Below are 22,172 nucleotides of genomic sequence, written 5' to 3'. Positions count from 1 at the left end.
CCTCAGCCCCTGAAGCATTCAAGCTGATTTCTTGCAGTAGCTGGGCTCTGTAACAGCTCCAGAGCTGCTCTGTACGGCAAGTAAAAGGGTGTGGGCCCTGCAGCACTACCTGTAGTTTGCATTGTGCATTGGAAGGCACAAAGTAAGCAGACGGGAGAAGTAAGGATAGTGCGCAAGGGCATAGAAGGGAGCGGCTCAAGAAAAGAGAAGTGGAAACAGACAGCAAACTAGGCTGGAGAGAGACCTGAGACAAAGAGATCTGAATTACATGAGAGCCGACCAGGGAACACTCAAATTATGCAGTCAAGTTTCCCACATTTGGGGAAATCGCAGGGGCAGCACACCCAGAGTGCAATGGGTGAGCCTTGCCCTGGGAGAAGCACCTTCATGATCATAGTATCTCACCTGGCAGGTAAGTAGGAGTTGGGCTAGAGCTGGGGAGGGTCGCTGCTCGGGCACCCCCCTGTCAAGTGAAGGAGATCCAACTGAGGCAGCACAAGGGAACTCTCGAAAGAAGAACAAGGCTAGAGGAAGATCTGAGACAAAGAAATCTGACTTTTACCAGAGCTGACCAGAGGAAAACACAAACACAGTCCCCCACTACAACAAATAATGCAGTCGAGTTTCCCACATTTGGGGAAATCACAGGGGTCAGCATACCCAGAATGCAATGAATGAACCTCACCCTGGGAGAACAATCTTCATGACCATGGTATCTCCTATGCAAAATAAGTATGATTTGGGATAGGGCTGGGGAGGGCCGCTGCTCAGGCACATCTCTGTCAAGTAAAGGAGATTCAACTGAGGCAGCACAAGGGAACTCTCATCTGGGGACAACAACTGCAGGGAGAACACATATTTTCAGATGAACATGGGAGGGCAGAAGGCTGCCTAATACTGAAGCACCCCCAAACAACAAACCAAATGCAACAACTAGTGCAAGCATTCCTGGGGGAAGGCCTGCAGCAGATGGATTTGCATATGGTGATGTCATCCAAGCAGTGGGTCAAAGTTGGCTTCAACCCTCGTCTGCATATGAAAAGAGAAAAGGGGCGTGCAGGGCATGGCGGCCTTTTGCGGCGCTTGGATGACCCCTAGTTCGCATTAAACACCTCCACCCTCCTTCGGTGTGGGGCTCATGTTGGCTATGCCACAGCCCCTGAAGCATACAAGCTGATTTCTTGCAGCAGCTGGGCACTGTAACAGCTCCAGAGCTGCTCTGTACGGCAAGTAAAAGGGTGTGGGCCCTGCAGCACTACCTGTAGTTTGGAAGGCACAAAGTAAGCAGACGGGAGAAGTCAGGATAGTGCGCAAGGGCATAGAAGGGAGCAGCTCAAGAAAAGAGAAGTGGAAACAGACAGCAAACTAGGCTGGAGAGAGACCTGAGACAAAGAGATCTGAATTATACGAGAGCCGACCAGGGGAAACACAAATTATGCAGTCAAGTTTCCCACATTTGGGGAAATCGCAGGAGCAGCACACCCAGAGTGCAATGGGTGAGCCTTGCCCTGGGAGAAGCACCTTCATGATCATAGTATCTCACCTGGCAGGTAAGTAGGATTTGGGCTAGAGCTGGGGAGGGTCGCTGCTCGGGTACCCCCCTGTCAAGTGAAGGAGATCCAACTGAGGCAGCACAAGGGAACTCTCGAAAGAAGAACAAGGCTAGAGGAAGATCTGAGACAAAGAAATCTGACTTTTACCAGAGCTGACCAGAGGAAAGCACAAACACAGTCCCCCACTACCACAAATAATGCAGTCGAGTTTCCCACATTTGGGGAAATCACAGGGGTCAGCATACCCAGAATGCAATGAATGAACCTCACCCTGGGAAAACAATCTTCATGACCATGGTATCGCCTATGCAAAATAAGTATGATTTGGGATAGGGCTGGGGAGGGCCGCTGCTCAGGCACATCTCTGTCAAGTAAAGGAGATTCAACTGAGGCAGCACAAGGGAACTCTCATCTGGGGACAACAACTGCAGGGAGAACACATATTTTCAGATGAACATGGGAGGGCAGAAGGCTGCCTAAAACTGAAGCACCCCCAAACAACAAACCAAATGCAACAACTAGTGCAAGCATTCCTGGGGGAAGGCCTGCAGCAGATGGATTTGCATATGGTGATGTCATCCAAGCAGTGGGTCAAAGTTGGCTTCAACCCTCGTCTGCATGTGAAAAGAGAAAAGGGGCGTGCAGGGCATGGCGGCCTTTTGCGGCGCTTGGATGACCCCTAGTTCGCATTAAACACCTCCACCCTCCTTCGGTGTGGGGCTCATGTTGGCTATGCCTCAGCCCCTGAAGCATTCAAGCTGATTTCTTGCAGTAGCTGGGCTCTGTAACAGCTCCAGAGCTGCTCTGTACGGGAAGTAAAAGGGTGTGGGCCCTGCAGCACTACCTGTAGTTTGCATTGTGCATTGGAAGGCACAAAGTAAGCAGACGGGAGAAGTAAGGATAGTGCGCAAGGGCATAGAAGGGAGCGGCTCAAGAAAAGAGAAGTGGAAACAGACAGCAAACTAGGCTGGAGAGAGACCTGAGACAAAGAGATCTGAATTACATGAGAGCCGACCAGGGAACACTCAAATTATGCAGTCAAGTTTCCCACATTTGGGGAAATCGCAGGGGCAGCACACCCAGAGTGCAATGGGTGAGCCTTGCCCTGGGAGAAGCAACTTCATGATCATAGTATCTCACCTGGCTGGTAAGTAGGAGTTGGGCTAGAGCTTGGGAGGGTCGCTGCTCGGGCACCCCCCTGTCAAGTGAAGGAGATCCAACTGAGGCAGCACAAGGGAACTCTCGAAAGAAGAACAAGGCTAGAGGAAGATCTGAGACAAAGAAATATGACTTTTACCAGAGCTGACCAGAGGAAAGCACAAACACAGTCCCCCACTACCACAAATAATGCAGTCGAGTTTCCCACATTTGGGGAAATCACAGGGGTCAGCATACCCAGAATGCAATGAATGAACCTAACCCTGGGAGAACAATCTTCATGACCATGGTATCTCCTATGCAAAATAAGTATGATTTGGGATAGGGCTGGGGAGGGCCGTTGCTCAGGCACATCTCTGTCAAGTAAGTTGCATTTGATTTGTTGTTTGGGGGTGCTTCAGTATTAGGCAGCCTTCTGCCCTACCATGTTCATCTGAAAATATGTGTTCTCCCTGCAGTTGTTGTCCCCAGATGAGAGTTCCCTTGTGCTGCCTCAGTTGAATCTCCTTTTGGAGAAGACCTCAATAAGATTGTAGCTGATCTGGCTACTGCTAAAACAGCTTGCCTACCTAGTATGACTCCTACCACGCAGAAGGCTAAAAGTACTTTTCTTGGCCCTTTCATCTTCCAGGTAAAGCGTACCCAAGGTCAGGCATACCCAAAGCAAGCTCATGTTTCCAGACCTGCCAAGCCCAGACTGAAGCAATCCTGGGCTGCCCATCAGCCTGCTTCCAAAACGGACAAGCCTGCCGCATGACGGTGCAGGCCTCCCTCTGGGGGATCCCAGGGTGGGGGGCCCGACTTCTAGGTTTGGCAAAGAAAGGTATAATTCTAAGCTAGAGAATTCTGTTTGGAGCTCACCTTGCACTTTGTGAAGAAATAATCAGCATTGTGGCTGAGCAGATACATGTAGTGTGTGGCTGCAAACTGCATGGATCTGCTGCGTTGTAATGCTGATTCTTTTTTTTTTTGCAAAGTACCAATAGCTTCATATAATGTTCACAATTTTTATGCAGGATCAAATAGCTCAATAGGTAGGGTGTTTGATTAGAATTCAACAGGTTATAGGGTTGAATCCTGGGTATGGTAGTTTGAGATGTGTTATTTAATAAAGTATGTTGTTCTGACTGCTGGCATCCTATCACCTGGGATATCATACTAAATAAATGGAGGTGATCAAATTTTTTTTTTTAACTAGGGACAATTTCCAGATACTTCTCTTTATAACTGAGATTGCCCCCTGGAACTTCACATCAGTTGACAACTATGCATGAGTGGGCAGTGCTTGCCCTGGATCTGCCCACCCATTTATGTGCCGTCATAAAATAAAGCATGACTGACAGTTATCCTGGGCGTACACTACACAATTATCTGTCAGGCTATCTATCCAGTCTGGATGGATGGAATGAAAATCTGGTAATGTATTGGAGCAAATGTCAATTAGCCATTTGCTCCCAAACACTAGAAAAGTGGTCAAAAATGGTCATTACACAAATTGGTTAAACCCAAAATTTAACCAATTTGTTTAGGGGACCATTTTTGTCCATTTTTTAGTGTTTGAGAGTAAATCGTTGATGGTCATTTGCTCACATAGATAACCGGATTTCTATTCCAACCAGCCAGTGTTGGAGAGATGGTCTGCCAGATTACATAATGCATACCAGAGCCATAACTAGACTTTTTGGATCCCTGTGACAGAGAATTATATGCCCCCCCCCCTCCCTCCCTCCCTCCCCATTTTTTCAATATGGACAAAAGGTGCATGCCTTGTGGGGAAGGGGCATAACAAGATTGGTCTCAGAGAAAGCACATGAGATATGAAGATATATCTAGTATACTTGACACTCAATGGTTTGTGGTATTGCCGGGGTGCCCTCCTTAAATGCATATACAGTCACACATGGCATGTTTGTGTAAATGGCATATCAGCAGTCAGCACTAACTGGTGACATGCCATTTGTACAAGTAAGCCATGTGTGACTAATATATACAAACATACACCTCAAACTATCATACCCAGGATTCAAACCTATAACCTGTTGAATTCTAATCAAACACCCTGCCCATTGAGCTACTTGATCCTGCATTTATTCTAACCTCCAAAAACAGATTCAGTTGCATTTTCCAGCGTGTATTGTTTGCGCCTTTGCAAATGTCTTACATCGACAAACTTATTTAGTACTATTTTGCAAATAGGGTTACATTGTCGCAACATTGTGTTCCCTAATTGCTTGAATTTTTAAATGCAAAAATTGATAAAGACACCTGATATTTGCTCTGTGGAGTCTTATTTTGTGTCTACTTCTTATCTACATTTAATTCCCTACCTCTAATCAAGGCATTTTTAAATGCTGGGCGCTGCCAGGACGTGAGGCCTACCTAGTCTTTAGATCTGAATTTGAATGTACTTGTGAACTAACTTAATTTCCTACTTCTAAATTCATTCCTAAATTCACTACTTACATTAATCCTGTAGTTGGGCATTTTGAGCCTTCAATTGTGGGCATTGTTTTGTGTCCAGACCAGCAGCTGGTGGTGTGCATTTGCTGGAAAGGCATCGAAGACCTCCGATATGCTGCATCTCCTGATGTGTGTCTGCCTCAAGTGGCTGTCAGCAAATGCATGCTAGACACCCCATTCCAAGCTGATTGTGACATCACGGAACATGCATCATAGAACAGGCATGCTAGAACATGGGTCTTCAACCTGCGACCCTCCAGCTGCTGTGGAACTACATATCCCAGCATGCCCTGCCTCAGTTTTAGCATACCTTAATAGCAAAACTGTGGCAGGGCATGCTGGGATGTGTAGTTTCACAGCAGCTGGAGGGCCACAGGATGAAGACCCATGTGCTAGAACCAAACCGCAGGTACATTGAATGCTAGCAAGCTGAATGTTTAAATCCTTTTTGTTCCGCAGCATTCCAATGCGGAAGATTCCATGGAACCAGAGATTATTCCATTGAGAAGGACATGCTGCCTGGATGACTGCACTGTGCAAATTAAATCACGGAGCTAGTTGGCTTGTGGGTGGCTCTGGTGACTGGGTGGTTGGGTGGGCGGTATGTCGGAGGTGGAGCACATGCAAATGAATGTGTATCATCCAGCTAGTGAGAGAGAAAACTAATGCAGGAGTGTGCCTGCTTGTCAGTGAGTTATGCACCTTGCCAGACGTCAAATCTACATGGAGCAACTGGAGGGGACAAGAGCAGGTTTGGAAAATATAGACAGAAGAGCATATATGCTGGCGCATTCTCCATGATTGTGTCAGCTTATGTTTTGGTGCACTGCACTTTCCTCCACTAAGTTTTAGCCATTTTGTTTAAACGCAAGTGTAGTTGCTTCTCGCTCTTTTGGCTGTGATATTGTATCGTGGTTGAAGAGTCTGCTGGAGGGATTGTTTTCTTCATTGGCGAGAGACTGAAGATATTCCAGGATGGAAGGCTTGGGAACACTATCTGTTTTTCAGTTGTGGAAGAGTTGAAAGACCGGATTGGACTACATTCTATAGTAAAGGGTATTTTTGTATTTATTAATCCTCCCTTTATATGTGTCTGTCTTTCAATAAAGCTTTGGGCTTGTGATTCCGTCACCCTCTTACACTCCACACCCATAGCCTTATTAACTATTGTATTGTTTAAATGTATAGTGCAGTTCATGATTTATAGTGTAGGCTGGCCTGTGCTGTAGTTCTTGAACTGTACTATACCGACAGCATTTGTATTGTGTTTTGGCTGTGCTGCAACACAGTACTTATGTGTGTAATGTTTATGTATGTTTTTTTTGCTTCTTTATGTCAATAAAGACTGCTTTTTCAATCCAATATCTGAAAACAATCAATGTTTATCTTTGATGGCAATAGAAGTGGTATGATATTTGCTGCTTTTGAAAGGCAATATCTGATATGTCCCCTATCTGGGAACCATATATTAAATGGCTTTTCAGAAAAGGGAGATGGGAGAAGAGCTTTCAGTACTTGTAGGACCGATGCACATTTCCTATTCAAGCCTCCAAAAACAGATTCAGTTGCATTTTCCAGCGTGTTTTGGATGCGCCTTTGCAAATGTCTTACATCGACAAACTTATTTAGTACTATTTTGCAAATAGGGTTACATTGTTGCAACATTGTGTTCCCTAATTGCTTGATTTTTTAAATGCAACAATTGATAAAAACACCTGATAACTGCTCTGCGGAGTCTTATTTTGTGTCTACTTCTTATCTACATTTAATTCCGTACCTCTAATCAAGGCATTTTTAAATGCTGGCGGCTGCCAGGACGTGAGGCCTACCTAGACTTTAGATCTGAATTTGAATGTACTTGTGAACTAACTTAATTTCCTACTTCTAAATTCATTCCTAAATTCACTACTTACATGAATCCTGTAGTTGGGCATTTTGGGACTTCGATTGTGGGCATTGTTTTGTGTCCAGACCAGCAGCAGGTGGTGTGCATTTGCTGGAAAGGCATCGAAGACCTCCGATATGCTGCATCTCCTGATGTGTGTCTCCCTCAAGTGGCTGTCAGCAAATGCCTGCTAGACACCCCATTCCAAGCTGATTGTGACATCACGGAACATGCATCATAGAACAGGCATGCTAAAACATGGGTCTTCAACCTGCGACCCTCCAGCTGCTGTGGAACTACACATCCCAGCATGCCCTGCCTCAGTTTTAGCATACCTTAATAGCAAAACTGTGGCTGGGCATGCTGGGATGTGTAGTTTCACAGCAGCTGGAGGGCCACAGGATGAAGACCCATGTGCTAGAGCCAAGCCACAGGTACATTGAATGCTAGCAAGCTGAATATTTAAATCCTTTTTGTTCCGCAGCATTCCAATGCGGAAGATTCCATGGAACCAGAGATCCTTCCATTGAGAAGGACATGCTGCCTGGATGACTACACTGTGCAAATTAAATCACGGAGCCAGTTGGTTTGTGGGTGGCTCTGGTGACTGGGTGGTTGGGTGGGTGGTGTGTCGGAGGTGGAGCACATGCAAATGATTGTGTATCATCCAGCTAGTGAGAGAGAAAACTCATGCAGGAGTGTGCCTGCTTGTCAGTGGGTTATGCACCTTGCCAGACGTTAAATCTACATAGAGCAGCTGGAGGGGACAAGAGCAGGTTTGCAAAATATAGATAGAAGAGCATATATGCTGGCGCATTCTCCATGATTGTGTCAGCTTATGTTTTGGTGCACTGCACTTTCCTCCACTAAGTTTTAGCCATTTTTGTTAAGCTCAAGTGTAGTTGCTTCTCGGCCTTTTGGCTGTGATCTTGTATTGTGGTTGAAGGGTCTGCTGGAGGGAGGGATTGCTTTCTTCATTGGCGAAAGACCAAAGATATTCCAGGATGGAAGGCTTGGGAACACTATCCGTTTTTCAATTGTGGAAGAGTTGAAAGACCGGATTGGACTACATTCTGTAGTAAAGGATATCTTTCTATTTATTGACCCTCCCCTTATATGTGTCTGTGTTACAATAAAGCTTCGGTTTTGTGAATCCCTCACCCTCTTACACTCCACACCCATAGCCTTATTAACTGTTGTATTATTGTACAGTTTAAATGTATAGTGCAGTTCATGATTTATAGTGTAGGCTGGCCTGTGCTGTAGTTCTTGAACTGTACTATACCGTCAGCATTTCTATTGTGTTTTGGCTGTGCCGCAACGCGGTACTTATGTGTGTAATGTTTATGTATGTTTTTTTGCTTCTTTATGTGCATCGGTCCTACAAGTACTGAAAGCTCTTCTCCCATCTCCCTTTTCTGAAAAGCCATTTAATATATGGTTCCCAGATAGGGGACATATCAGATATTGGATTTCAAAAGCATCAAATATCATACCACTTTTATTGCCATCAAAGATAAACATTGATTGTTTTCAGATATTGGCTTGAAAAAGCAGTCTTTATTGGCATAAAAAAAAACATACATAAACATTACACACATAAATACAGTGTTGCAGCACAGCCAAAACACAATACAAATGCTGACGGTATAGTACAGTTCAAGAACTACAGCACAGGCCAGCCTACACTATAAATCATGAACTGCACTATACATTTAAACTATACAATAATACAACAGTTAATAAGGCTATGGGTGTGGAGTGTAAGAGGGTGAGGGATTCACAAAACCGAAGCTTTATTGTAACACAGACACATATAAGGGGAGGGTCAATAAATAGAAAGATATCCTTTACTATAGAATGTAGTCCAATCCGACCTCTGTGCTCTTCCACAACTGAAAAACAGATAGTGTTCCCAAGCCTTCCATCCTGGAATATCTTTGGTCTTTCGCCAATGAAGAAAACAATCCCTCCCTCCAGCAGACCCTTCATCCACGATACAAGATCACAGCCAAAAGGCCGAGAAGCAACTACACTTGAGCTTAACAAAAATGGCTAAAACTTAGTGGAGGAAAGTGCAGTGCACCAAAACATAAGCTGACACAATCATGGAGAATGCGCCAGCATATATGCTCTTCTATCTATATTTTGCAAACCTGCTCTTGTCCCCTCCAGCTGCTCTATGTAGATTTAACGTCTGGCAAGGTGCATAACCCACTGACAAGCAGGCACACTCCTGCATGAGTTTTCTCTCTCACTAGCTGGATGATACACAATCATTTGCATGTGCTCCACATCCGACACACCACCCACCCAACCACCCAGCTCTAGCTGGCTTGGCTCTAGCACATGGGTCTTCATCCTGTGGCCCTCCAGCTGCTGTGAAACTACACATCCCAGCATGCCCTGCCACAGTTTTGCTATTAAGGTATGCTAAAACTGAGGCAGGGCATGCTGGGATGTGTAGTTCCACAGCAGCTGGAGGGTCGCAGGTTGAAGACCCATGTTTTAGCATGCCTGTTCTATGATGCATGTCTAGCAGGCATTTGCTGACAGCCACTTGAGGGAGACACACATCAGGAGATGCAGCATATCGGAGGTCTTCGATGCCTTTCCAGCAAATGCACACCACCTGCTGCTGGTCTGGACACAAAACAATGCCCACAATCGAAGTCCCAAAATGCCCAACTACAGGATTCATGTAAGTAGTGAATTTAGGAATGAATTTAGAAGTAGGAAATTAAGTTAGTTCACAAGTACATTCAAATTCAGATCTAAAGACTAAACACAAAACACAAAATAAGACTCCACAGAGCAATTATCAGGTGTCTTTATCAATTGTTGCATTTAAAAAATCAAGCAATTAGGGAACACAATGTTGCGACAATCTAACCCTATTTGCAAAATAGTACTAAATAAGTTTGTCGATGTAAGACATTTGCAAAGGCGCAAACAAAACACGCTGGAAGATGCAACTGAATCTGTTTTTGGAGGTTAGAATAGATGCAGGATCAAGTAGCTCAATGGGTAGGGTGTTTGATTAGAATTCAACAGGTTATAGGTTTGAATCCTGGGTATGATAGTTTGAGGTGTTATTTAATAAAGCATATTTATATAATAGTCACACATGGCTTACTTGTACAAATGGCATGTCACCAGTTAGTGCTGACTGCTGATATGCCATTTGCACAAACATGCCATGTGTGACTGTATATGCATTTAAGGAGTGCACCCCGGCAATACCACAAACCATTGAGTGCCAAGTATACTAGATATATCTTCATATCTCATGTGCTTTCTCTGAGACCAATCTTGTTATGCCCCTTCCCCAGAAGGCATGCACCTTTTGTCCATATTGCAAAAATGGGGAGGGGGGGGGCATATAATTATCTGTCACAGAGCACCAAAAAGTCTAGTTATGGCTCTGGTATGCATTATGTAATCTGGCAGACCATCTCTCCTTTACTTGACAGAGATGTGCCTGAGCAGCGGCCCTCCCCAGCCCTATCCCAAATCATACTTATTTTGCATAGGAGATACCATGGTCATGAAGATTGTTCTCCCAGGGTGAGGTTCATTCATTGCATTCTGGGTATGCTGACCCCTGTGATTTCCCCAAATGTGGGAAACTCGACTGCATTATTTGTGGTAGTGGGGGACTGTGTTTGTGCTTTCCTCTGGTCAGCTCTGGTAAAAGTCAGATTTCTTTGTCTCAGATCTTCCTCTAGCCTTGTTCTTCTTTCGAGAATTCCCTTGTGCTGCCTCAGTTGGATCTCCTTCACTTGACAGGGGGGTACCCGAGCAGCGACCCTCCCCAGCTCTAGCCCAACTCCTACTTACCTGCCAGGTGAGATACTATGATCATGAAGGTGCTTCTCCCAGGGCAAGGCTCACCCATTGCACTCTGGGTGTGCTGCTCCTGCGATTTCCCCAAATGTGGGAAACTTGACTGCATAATTTGTGTTTCCCCTGGTCGGCTCTCGTATAATTCAGATCTCTTTGTCTCAGGTCTCTCTCCAGCCTAGTTTGCTGTCTGTTTCCACTTCTCTTTTCTTGAGCCGCTCCCTTCTATGCCCTTGCGCACTATCCTTACTTCTCCCGTCTGCTTACTTTGTGCCTTCCAAAGCACAATGCAAACTACAGGTAGTGCTGCAGGGCCCACACCCTTTTACTTGCCGTACAGAGCAGCTCTAGAGCTGTTACAGTGCCCAGCTGCTGCAAGAAATCAGCTTGTATGCTTCAGGGGCTGGGGCATAGCCAACATGAGCCCCACACCGAAGGAGGGTGGAGGTGTTTAATGCGAACTAGGGGTCATCCAAGCGCCGCAAAAGGCCGCCATGCCCTGCACGCCCCTTTTCTCTTTTCATATGCAGACGAGGGTTGAAGCCAACTTTGACCCACTGCTTGGATGACATCACCATATGCAAATCCATCTGCTGCAGGCCTTCCCCCAGGAATGCTTGCACTAGTTGTTGCATTTGGTTTGTTGTTTGGGGGTGCTTCAGTATTAGGCAGCCTTCTGCCGTCCCATGTTCATCTGAAAATATGTGTTCTCCCTGCAGTTGTTGTCCCCAGATGAGAGTTCCCTTGTGCTGCCTCAGTTGAATCTCCTTTACTTGACAGAGATGTGCCTGAGCAGCGGCCCTCCCCAGCCCTATCCCAAATCATACTTATTTTGCATAGGAGATACCATGGTCATGAAGATTGTTCTCCAAGGGTGAGGTTCATTCATTGCATTCTGGGTATGCTGACCCCTGTGATTTCCCCAAATGTGGGAAACTCGACTGCATTATTTGTTGTAGTGGGGGACTGTGTTTGTGTTTTCCTCTGGTCAGCTCTGGTAAAAGTCACATTTCTTTGTCTCAGATCTTCCTCTAGCCTTGTTCTTCTTTCGAGAGTTCCCTTGTGCTGCCTCAGTTGGATCTCCTTCACTTGACAGGGGGGTGCCCGAGCAGCGACCCTCCCAAGCTCTAGCCCAACTCCTACTTACCTGCCAGGTGAGATACTATGATCATGAAGGTGCTTCTCCCAGGGCAAGGCTCACCCATTGCACTCTGGGTGTGCTGCCCCCTGCGATTTCCCCAAATGTGGGAAACTTGACTGCAGAATTTGTGTTTCCCCTGGTCGGCTCTCGTGTAATTCAGATCTCTTTGTCTCAGGTCTCTCTCCAGCCTAGTTTGCTGTCTGTTTCCACTTCTTTTTTCTTGAGCCCCTCCCTTTTATACCCTTGTGCACTATCCTGACTTCTCCTCCTGTCTGCTTACTTTGTGCCTTCCAATGCACAATGCAAACTACAGGTAGTGCTGCAGGGCCCACAACCTTTTACTTGCCTTACAGAGCAGCTCTGGAGCTGTTACAGTGCCAAGCTGCCGCAAGAAATCAGCTTGAATGCTTCAGGGGCTGGGGCATGGCCAACATGAGACCCACACCGAAGGAGGGTGGGGGTGTTTAATGCAAACTAAGGGTCATCCAAGCGCCGCAAAAGGCCGCCATGCCCTGCACGCCCCTTTTCTCTTTTCATATGCAGATGAGGGTTGAAGCCAACTTTGACCCACTGCTTGGATGACATCACCATATGCAAATCCATCTGCGGCAGGCCTTCCCCCAGGAATGCTTGCACTAGTTGTTGCATTTGGTTTGTTGTTTGGGGGTGCTTCAGTATTAGGCAGCCTTCTGCCCTCCCATGTTCATCTGAAAATATGTGTTCTCCCTGCAGTTGTTGTCCCCAGATGAGAGTTCCCTTGTGCTGCCTCAGTTGAATCTCCTTTACTTGACAGAGATGTGCCTGAGCAGCGGCCCTCCCCAGCCCTATTCCAAATCATACTTATTTTGCATAGGAGATACCATGGTCATGAAGATTATTCTCCCAGGGTGAGGTTCATTCATTGCATTCTGGGTATGCTGACCCCTGTGATTTCCCCAAATGTGGGTAACTCGACTGCATTATTTGTGGTAGTGGGGGACTGTGTTTGTGTTTTCCTCTGGTCAGCTCTGGTAAAAGTCAGATTTCTTTGTCTCAGATCTTCCTCTAGCCTTGTTCTTCTTTCGAGAGTTCCCTTGTGCTGCCTCAGTTGGATCTCCTTCACTTGACAGGGGGGTGCCCGAGCAGCGACCCTCCCCAGCTCAAGCCCAACTCCTACTTACCTGCCAGGTGAGATACTATGATCATGAAGGTGCTTCTCCCAGGGCAAGGCTCACCCATTGCACTCTGGGTGTGCTGCCCCTGCGATTTCCCCAAATGTGGGAAACTTGACTGCATAATTTGTGTTTCCCCTGGTCGGCTCTCGTATAATTCAGATCTCTTTGTCTCAGGTCTCTCTCCAGCCTAGTTTGCTGTCTGTTTCCACTTCTTTTTTCTTCAGCCCCTCCCTTTTATACCCTTGTGCACTATCCTGACTTCTCCTCCTGTCTGCTTACTTTGTGCCTTCCAATGCACAATGCAAACTACACACCCTTTTACTTGCCTTACAGAGCAGCTCTGGAGCTGTTACAGTGCCAAGCTGCTGTAAGAAATCAGCTTGAATGCTTCAGGGGCTAGGGCATTGTCAACATGAGCCCCACACCAAAGGAGGGTGGAGGTGTTTAATGCGAACTAGGGGTCATCCAAGCGCCGCAAAAGGCCGCCATGCCCTGCACGCCCCTTTTCTCTTTTCATATGCAGATGAGGGTTGAAGCCAACTTTGACCCACTGCTTGGATGACATCACCATATGCAAATCCATCTGCTGCAGGCCTTCCCCCCGGAATGCTTGCACTAGTTGTTGCATTTGGTTTGTTGTTTGGGGGTGCTTCAGTATTAGGCAGCCTTCTGCCCTCCCATGTTCATCTGAAAATATGTGTTCTCCCTGCAGTTGTTGTCCCCAGATGAGAGTTCCCTTGTGCTGCCTCAGTTGAATCTCCATTACTTGACAGAGATGTGCCTGAGCAGCGGCCCTCCCCAGCCCTATCCCAAATCATACTTATTTTGCATAGGCGATACCATGGTCATGAAGATTGTTCTCCCAGGGTGAGGTTCATTCATTGCATTCTGGGTATGCTGACCCCTGTGATTTCCCCAAATGTGGGAAACTCGACTGCATTATTTGTTGTAGTGGGGGACTGTGTTTGTGTTTTCCTCTGGTCAGCTCTGGTAAAAGTCAGATTTCTTTGTCTCAGATCTTCCTCTAGCCTTGTTCTTCTTTCGAGAGTTCCCTTGTGCTGCCTCAGTTGGATCTCCTTCACTTGACAGGGGGGTGCCCGAGCAGCGACCCTCCCCAGCTCTAGCCCAACTCCTACTTACCTGCCAGGTGAGATACTATGATCATGAAGGTGCTTCTCCCAGGGCAAGGCTCACCCATTGTACTCTGGGTGTGCTGCCCCTGCGATTTCCCCAAATGTGGGAAACTTGACTGCAGAATTTGTGTTTCCCCTGGTCAGCTCTCGTATAATTCAGATCTCTTTGTCTCAGGTCTCTCTCCAGCCTAGTTTGCTGTCTGTTTCCACTTCTTTTTTCTTGAGCCCCTCCCTTTTATACCCTTGTGCACTATCCTGACTTCTCCTCCTGTCTGCTTACTTTGTGCCTTCCAATGCACAATGCAAACTACAGGTAGTGCTGCAGGGCCCACACCCTTTTACTTGCCTTACAGAGCAGCTCTGGAGCTGTTACAGTGCCAAGCTGCTGTAAGAAATAAGCTTGAATGCTTCAGAGGCTGGGGCATTGTCAACATGAGCCCCACACCAAAGGAGGGTGGAGGTGTTTAATGCGAACTAGGGGTCATCCAAGCGCCGCAAAAGGCCGCCATGCCCTGCACGCCCCTTTTCTCTTTTCATATGCAGATGAGGGTTCCAGCCAACTTTGGCCCACTGCTTGGATGACATCACCATATGCAAATCCGTCTTCTGCAGAACTTCCCCCAGGAATGCTTGTACTAGTTGTTGCATTTGGTTTGTTGTTTGGGGGTGCTTCAGTATTAGGCAGCCTTCTGCCCTCCCATGTTCATCTGAAAATATGTGTTCTCCCTGCAGTTGTTGTCCCCAGATGAGAGTTCCCTTGTGCTGCCTCAGTTGAATCTCCTATACTTGACAGAGATGTGCCTGAGCAGCGGCCCTCCCCAGCCCTATCCCAAATCATACTTATTTTGCATAGGCGATACCATGGTCATGAAGATTGTTCTCCCAGGGTGAGGTTCATTCATTGCATTCTGGGTATGCTGACCCCTGTGATTTCCAAAATGTGGGAAACTCGACTGCATTATTTGTTGTAGTGGGGGACTGTGTTTGTGCTTTCCTCTGGTCAGCTCTGGTAAAAGTCAGATTTCTTTGTCTCAGATCTTCCTCTAGCCTTGTTCTTCTTTTGAGAGTTCCCTTGTGCTGCCTCAGTTGGATCTCCTTCACTTCACAGGGGGTGCCCGAGCAGCAATCCTCCACAGCTCTGGCCCAACTCCTACTTACCTGCCAGGTGAGATACTATGATCTTCACTGTTAGGGCAATCAGGATGTGGAATTCCCTGCCAGGGAAGGGGGTAATGGCGGACTCTGTAATTGGATTTAAAAAAGGAATGGATACATTTCTGAATGAAAAAGCTATCCAAGTTTATAATACTTAAAATATCAACATGGTTAATCCGGGGGTAACATGAGTTGTAGTAGCTAACTAGTCATAATACATTATTAAGCAAGTATGTAGAATCATCACAACTTAAAACAGGTTGAACACGATGGGCAATTTGCCTCTATTCAACCTCAAAAACTATGTTACTATATGTTACTATATTACTATGTTACTGTAGTATACAGAACACCACAATGCAATGAGCAGTGATAGTGAGCACTGATGAGGATACTAGAACTGACACTGAGCAGCAAGATGCAGCACTGGACTATTAGTAATGTACTGTAGTATGCTGAGCACAACAATGCAGCACAAGACAATGAGCAGTGATACTGAGCACTGATGAGGATACTACTGAGAACTGACACTGAGCAGGAGAGACACACTACTAGTATTACTGAGCAGCAATAAGTATCCACTGATACTGAGCACTGATATTGAGATTTCCACTGAGAGAACATAGCCACGTCCTCTCCGCTCTCTCTTCAATGTACGAGTAAAAATGGCGGCAACGCGCAGCTCTTTATATGGAATCCGAATCTCGCGAGAATCCGACAGCGGGATGATGACATTTTCCCTTGTTCATAGAATTTGGGAGTCATTTTGATCCCAAAGTATTATTAACCTCAATAACCATAATTTCCACTCATTTTCAGTCTATTCTTAACACCTTACACCTCACAATATTATTTTTAGTCCTAAAATTTGCACCGAGGTCGCTGGATGACTAAGCTCAGCGACCCAAGTGGCCGACACAAACACCTGGCCCATCTAGGAGTGGCACTGCAGTGTCACGCAGGATAGCCCTTCCAAAAAACACTCCCCAAACAGCACATGACGCAAAGAAAAAAAGAGGCGCAATGAGGTAGCTGTGTGACTAAGCTCAGCGACCCAAGTGGCCGACACAAACACCTGGCCCATCTAGGAGTGGCACTGCAGTGTCACGCAGGATGGCCCTTCCAAAAAACACTCCCCAAACAGCACATGACGCAAAGAAAAAAAGAGGCGCAATGAGGTAGCTGTGTGACTAAGCTCAGCGACCCAAGTGGCCGACACAAACACCTGGCCCATCTAGGAGTGGCACTGCAGTGTCACGCAGGATGGCCCTTCCAAAAACACTCCCCAAACAGCACATGACGCAAAGAAAAAAAGAGGCGCAATGAGGTAGCTGTGTGACTAAGCTCAGCGACCCAAGTGGCCGACACAAACACCTGGCCCATCTAGGAGTGGCACTGCAGTGTCACGCAGGATGGCCCTTCCAAAAAACACTCCCCAAACAGCACATGACGCAAAGAAAAAAAGAGGCGCAATGAGGTAGCTGTGTGACTAAGCTCAGCGACCCAAGTGGCCGACACAAACACCTGGCCCATCTAGGAGTGTCACTGCAGTGTCACGCAGGATGGCCCTTCCAAAAAACACTCCCCAAACAGCACATGACGCAAAGAAAAAAAGAGGCGCAATGAGGTAGCTGTGTGACTAAGCTCAGCGACCCAAGTGGCCGACACAAACACCTGGCCCATCTAGGAGTGGCACTGCAGTGTCACGCAGGATGGCCCTTCCAAAAAACACTCCCCAAACAGCACATGACGCAAAGAAAAATGAAAGAAAAAAGAGGTGCAAGATGGAATTGTCCTTGGGCCCTCCCACCCACCCTTATGTTGTATAAACAGGACATGCACACTTTAACCAACCCATCATTTCAGTGACAGGGTCTGCCACACGACTGTGACTGAAATGACGGGTTGGTTTGGACCCCCACCAAAAAAGAAGCAATTAATCTCTCCTTGCACAAACTGGCTCTACAGAGGCAAGATGTCCACCTCATCATCATCCTCCGATTCATCACCGTGTACATCCCCCTCCTCACAGATTATCAATTCGTCCCCACTGGAATCTACCATCTCAGCTCCCTGTGTACTTTGTGGAGGCAATTGCTGCTGGTCAATGTCTCCACGGAGCAATTGATTATAATTCATTTTAATGAACATCATCTTCTCCACATTTTCTGGAAGTAACCTCGTACGCCGATTGCTGACAAGGTGAGCGGCGGCACTAAACACTCTTTCGGAGTACTACTTGTGGGAGGGCAACTTAGGTAGAATAAAGCCAGTTTGTGCAAGGGCCTCCAAATTGCCTCTTTTTCCTGCCAGTATACGTACGGACTGTCTGACGTGCCTACTTGGATGCGGTCACTCATATAATCCTCCACCATTCTTTCAATGGTGAGAGAATCATATGCAGTGACAGTAGACGTCATGTCCGTAATCGTTGGCAGGTCCTTCAGTCCGGACCAGATGTCAGCATCAGCAGTCGCTCCAGACTGCCCTGCATCACCGCCAGCGGGTGGACTCGGAATTCTGAGCCTTTTCCTCGCACCCCCAATTGCGGGAGAATGTGAAGGAGGAGCTGTTGACCGATCAAGTTCCACTTGACTTGATAATTTTCTCACCAGCAGGTCTTTGAACCCCTGCAGACTTGTGTCTGCCGGAAAGAGAGATACAACGTAGGTTTTAAATCTAGGATCGAGCACGGTGGCCAAAATGTAGTGCTCTGATTTCAACAGATTGACCACCCGTGAATCCTGGTTAAGCGAATGAAGGGCTCCATCCACAAGTCCCACATGCCTAGCGGAATCGCTCTGTCTTAGCTCCTCCTTCAATGTCTCCAGCTTCTTCTGCAAAAGCCTGATGACGGGAATGACCTGACTCAGGCTGGCAGTGTCTGAACTGACTTCACGTGTGGCAAGTTCAAAAGGTTGCAGAACCTTGCACAACGTTGAAATCATTCTCCACTGCGCTTGAGACAGGTGCATTCCACCTCCTATATCGTGGTTAGATGTATAGGCTTGAATGGCCTTTTGCTGCTCCTCCATCCTCTGAAGCATATAGAGGGTTGAATTCCACCTCGTTACCACTTCTTGCTTCAGATGATGGCAGGGCAGGTTCAGGCGTTTTTGGTGTTGCTCCAGTCTTCTGTACGTGGTGCCTGTACGCCGAAAGTGTCCCGCAATTCTTCTGGCCACCGACAGCATCTCTTGCACACCCCTGTCGTTTTTTAAATAATTCTGCACCACCAAATTCAAGGTATGTGCAAAACATGGGACGTGCTGGAATTTGCCCAGATATAATGCACGCACAATATTGCTGGCGCTGTCCGATGCCACAAATCCACAGGAGAGTCCAATTGGGGTAAGCCATTCTGCGATGATCTTCCTCAGTTGCCGTAAGAGGTTTTCAGCTGTGTGCGTATTCTGGAAAGCGGTGATACAAAGCGTAGCCTGCCTAGGAAAGAGTTGGCGTTTGCGAGATGCTGCTACTGGTGCCGCCGCTGCTGTTCTTGCGGCGGGAGTCAATACATCTACCCAGTGGGCTGTCACAGTCATATAGTCCTGAGTCTGCCCTGCCCCACTTGTCCACATGTCCGTGGTTAAGTGGACATTGGGTACAACTGCATTTTTTAGGACACTGGTGAGTCTTTTTCTGAGGTCTGTGTACATTTTCGGTATCGCCTGCCTAGAGAAATGGAACCTAGATGGTATTTGGTACCGGGGACACAGTACCTCAATCAAGTCTATAGTTGGCTCTGAAGTAATGATGGATACCGGAACCACGTTTCTCACCGCCCAGGATGCCAAGGCCTCAGTTATCCGCTTTGCAGCAGGATGACTGCTGTGATATTTCATCTTCCTTGCAAAGGACTGTTGGACAGTCAATCGCTTGGTGGAAGTAGTAAAAGTGGTCTTACGACTTCCCCTCTGGGATGACCATCGACTCCCAGCAGCAACAACAGCAGCGCCAGCAGCAGTAGGCGTTACACTCAAGGATGCATCGGAGGAATCCCAGGCAGGAGAGAACTCATCAGAATTGCCAGTGACATGGCCTGCAGGACTATTGGCATTCCTGGGGAAGGAGGAAATTGACACTGAGGGAGTTGGTGGGGTGGTTTGCGTGAGCTTGGTTACAAGAGGAAGGGATTTACTGGTCAGTGGACTGCTTCCGCTGTCGCCTAAAGTTTTTGAACTTGTCACTGACTTATGATGAATGCGCTGCAGGTGACGTATAAGGGAGGATGTTCCGAGGTGGTTAACGTCCTTACCCCTACTAATTACAGCTTGACAAAGGCAACACACGGCTTGACACCTGTTGTTCGCATTTCTGTTGAAATACTTCCACACCGAAGAGCATTTTTTTTGGTATTTTCACCAGGCATGTCAATGGCCATATTCCTCCCACGGACAACAGGTGTCTCCCCGGGTGCCTGACTTAAACAAACCACCTCACCTCCCCAGCGCCAGCAACACCCATATCCTCCTCATCCTGGTGTACTTCAACACTGACATCTTCAATCTGACTATCAGGAACTGGACTGCGGGTGCTCCTTCCAGCACTTGCAGGGGGTGTGCAAATGGTGGAAGGTGCATGCTCTTCACGTCCAGTGTTGGGAAGGTCAGGCATCGCAACTGACACAATTGGACTCTCCTTGTGGATTTGTGATTTTGAAGAACGCACAGTTCTTTGCTGTGCTTTTGCCAGCTTAAGTCTTTTCATTTTTCTAGCGAGAGGCTGAGTGCTTCCATCCTCATGTGAAGCTGAACCACTAGCCATGAACATAGGCCAGGGCCTCAGCCGTTCCTTGCCACTCCGTGTGGTAAATGGCATATTGGCAAGTTTACGCTTCTCCTCCGACGACTTTTATTTAGATTTTTGAGTCCTTTTTTTACTGATCTTTTGTGTTTTGAATTTTACATGCTCTGTACTATGACATTGGGCATCGGCCTCGGCAGACGACTTTGATGGAATTTCATCGTCTCGGCCATGACTAGTGGCAGCAGCTTCAGCACGAGGTGGAAGTGGATCTTGATCTTTCCCTATTTTTGGAACCTCAACATTTTTGTTCTCCATATTTTAATAGGCACAACTAAAAGGCACCTCAGGTAAACAATGGAGATGGATGGATACTAGTATACTTATGGATGACGAGTGACTGACGACACAGAGGTAGCTACAGCCGTGGACTACCGTACTGCGTCTGCTAGTATAGAGATGATAATTAATGATATAAAAAAAATATATATATAACTACTGTAGGTATATATTATATAATGACGGACCTGGTGGACACTGTCAGCAGACTGCTAAACTACTAGTATGAAGAAGATAGAAAAAAAACTTCACCACAGGTAGGTATACAATTATGGACGAGTGACGACACAGAGGTAGGTACAGCCGTGGACTACCGTACTGCGTCTGCTAGTATAGATAATATACTAAATATATTACTACTGTAGGTATATAATATAATGACGGACCTGGTGGACACTGTCAGCAGACTCCTAAACTACTAGTATGAAGAAGATAGAAAAAAAACCCCACCACAGGTAGGTAGGTATACAATTATGGACGAGCACTGACGACACAGAGATAGCCACAGCCGTGGCCTACCGTACTGCGTCTGCTAGCATAGATAATATACTAAATATATTACTACTGTAGGTATATAATATAATGACGGACCTGGTGGACACTGTCAGCAGACTGCTAAACTACTAGTATGAAGAAGATAGAAAAAAAAAACCCACCACAGGTAGGTATACAATTATGGACGAGTGACGACACAGAGGTAGGTACAGCCGTGGACTACAGTACTGCGTCTGCTAGTATAGATAATATACTAAATATATTACTACTGTAGGTATATAATATAATGACGGACCTGGTGGACACTGTCAGCAGACTCCTAAACTACTAGTATGAAGAAGATAGAAAAAAAAAAACCACCACAGGTAGGTAGGTATACAATTATGGACGAGCACTGACGACACAGAGATAGCCACAGCCGTGGACTACCGTACTGCGTCTGCTAATATAGAGATGATAAAGATGATAGAGATGAAAAAAAAATATAACACTACTGCAGGTAAATATTTATATAATATAATGTATGACGGACCTGCTGGACACTGTCAGCAGAATGCGTTTATAGAATAAAAAAAAAAAACACCACAGGAGTGTTTAACTTTTTCAGGCAGACAATATACTGGTGGTCACACTGGCAGCAAAAGTGTGCACTGTACTCCTGCTATAACTGCTCCCCAGTCTCCCCCACAATTAAGCTGTGTGAGCAGTGAGTACTCAGCACAGTCAGATATACATAGATGATATATCATGCAGCACACTGAGGCTGAGCACATATATGGTATGTGTATCGTTTTTTTTCAGGCAGAGAACGGATTATAAATAATAAAACTGGTGGTCACTATCAGCAAAACTCTGCACTACTGAGTACTCCTGACAAGTTCAACTGCTCCCCAAATTAGTAGTAAATCAAATGTCACTCGTCTCTATCTTCTAATCTAAACGGAGAGGACGCCAGCCACGTCCTCTCCCTATCAATCTCAATGCACGTGTGAAAATGGCGGCGACGCGCGGCTCCTTATATAGAATCCGAGTCTCGTGAGAATCCGACAGCGGGATGATGACGTTCGGGCGCGCTCGGGTTAACCGAGCAAGGCGGGAGGATCCGAGTCT

The 22,172-nt window shown here is 46.5% G+C and overlaps 15 non-coding genes across 15 annotated transcripts; 9 read left to right on the top strand and 6 right to left on the bottom strand.

Moving 5' to 3' along the window:
- Window positions 1–257: 257 nt before the first annotated feature.
- On the bottom strand, window positions 258–420 carry LOC135044369 (U1 spliceosomal RNA). Its single transcript, XR_010236974.1, has one exon. It is a non-coding gene; the product is annotated as a U1 spliceosomal RNA (small nuclear RNA).
- Window positions 421–572: 152 nt separating this feature from the next.
- LOC135044954 (U1 spliceosomal RNA) lies at window positions 573–736 on the bottom strand. Its single transcript, XR_010237490.1, has one exon. It is a non-coding gene; the product is annotated as a U1 spliceosomal RNA (small nuclear RNA).
- Window positions 737–1,395: 659 nt separating this feature from the next.
- Window positions 1,396–1,558, bottom strand: LOC135045204 (U1 spliceosomal RNA). Its single transcript, XR_010237732.1, has one exon. It is a non-coding gene; the product is annotated as a U1 spliceosomal RNA (small nuclear RNA).
- Window positions 1,559–1,710: 152 nt separating this feature from the next.
- Window positions 1,711–1,874, bottom strand: LOC135044948 (U1 spliceosomal RNA). Its single transcript, XR_010237484.1, has one exon. It is a non-coding gene; the product is annotated as a U1 spliceosomal RNA (small nuclear RNA).
- Window positions 1,875–2,545: 671 nt separating this feature from the next.
- LOC135044528 (U1 spliceosomal RNA) lies at window positions 2,546–2,708 on the bottom strand. The gene has a single exon (XR_010237107.1). It is a non-coding gene; the product is annotated as a U1 spliceosomal RNA (small nuclear RNA).
- Window positions 2,709–2,860: 152 nt separating this feature from the next.
- On the bottom strand, window positions 2,861–3,024 carry LOC135044869 (U1 spliceosomal RNA). The gene has a single exon (XR_010237405.1). It is a non-coding gene; the product is annotated as a U1 spliceosomal RNA (small nuclear RNA).
- A 7,548-nt stretch (window positions 3,025–10,572) lies between these two features.
- LOC135045055 (U1 spliceosomal RNA) lies at window positions 10,573–10,736 on the top strand. Its single transcript, XR_010237589.1, has one exon. It is a non-coding gene; the product is annotated as a U1 spliceosomal RNA (small nuclear RNA).
- Window positions 10,737–10,888: 152 nt separating this feature from the next.
- LOC135045203 (U1 spliceosomal RNA) lies at window positions 10,889–11,051 on the top strand. Its single transcript, XR_010237731.1, has one exon. It is a non-coding gene; the product is annotated as a U1 spliceosomal RNA (small nuclear RNA).
- Window positions 11,052–11,722: 671 nt separating this feature from the next.
- On the top strand, window positions 11,723–11,886 carry LOC135044987 (U1 spliceosomal RNA). Its single transcript, XR_010237523.1, has one exon. It is a non-coding gene; the product is annotated as a U1 spliceosomal RNA (small nuclear RNA).
- Window positions 11,887–12,038: 152 nt separating this feature from the next.
- On the top strand, window positions 12,039–12,202 carry LOC135045110 (U1 spliceosomal RNA). Its single transcript, XR_010237643.1, has one exon. It is a non-coding gene; the product is annotated as a U1 spliceosomal RNA (small nuclear RNA).
- A 674-nt stretch (window positions 12,203–12,876) lies between these two features.
- LOC135045024 (U1 spliceosomal RNA) lies at window positions 12,877–13,040 on the top strand. Its single transcript, XR_010237559.1, has one exon. It is a non-coding gene; the product is annotated as a U1 spliceosomal RNA (small nuclear RNA).
- Window positions 13,041–13,192: 152 nt separating this feature from the next.
- Window positions 13,193–13,355, top strand: LOC135045176 (U1 spliceosomal RNA). The gene has a single exon (XR_010237704.1). It is a non-coding gene; the product is annotated as a U1 spliceosomal RNA (small nuclear RNA).
- A 655-nt stretch (window positions 13,356–14,010) lies between these two features.
- LOC135045027 (U1 spliceosomal RNA) lies at window positions 14,011–14,174 on the top strand. The gene has a single exon (XR_010237562.1). It is a non-coding gene; the product is annotated as a U1 spliceosomal RNA (small nuclear RNA).
- Window positions 14,175–14,326: 152 nt separating this feature from the next.
- LOC135044448 (U1 spliceosomal RNA) lies at window positions 14,327–14,489 on the top strand. Its single transcript, XR_010237040.1, has one exon. It is a non-coding gene; the product is annotated as a U1 spliceosomal RNA (small nuclear RNA).
- A 674-nt stretch (window positions 14,490–15,163) lies between these two features.
- LOC135045070 (U1 spliceosomal RNA) lies at window positions 15,164–15,326 on the top strand. Its single transcript, XR_010237604.1, has one exon. It is a non-coding gene; the product is annotated as a U1 spliceosomal RNA (small nuclear RNA).
- The last annotated feature ends 6,846 nt before the right edge of the window (window positions 15,327–22,172 follow it).

Source organism: Pseudophryne corroboree, unplaced genomic scaffold (genome assembly GCF_028390025.1).
Source record: "Pseudophryne corroboree isolate aPseCor3 unplaced genomic scaffold, aPseCor3.hap2 scaffold_90, whole genome shotgun sequence".
NCBI classification, from domain to species: Eukaryota; Metazoa; Chordata; class Amphibia; order Anura; family Myobatrachidae; genus Pseudophryne; species Pseudophryne corroboree.
The sequence above is the reverse complement of the archived record's forward strand: the minus strand, read 5'-3'. Positions and strand labels throughout refer to the sequence as shown.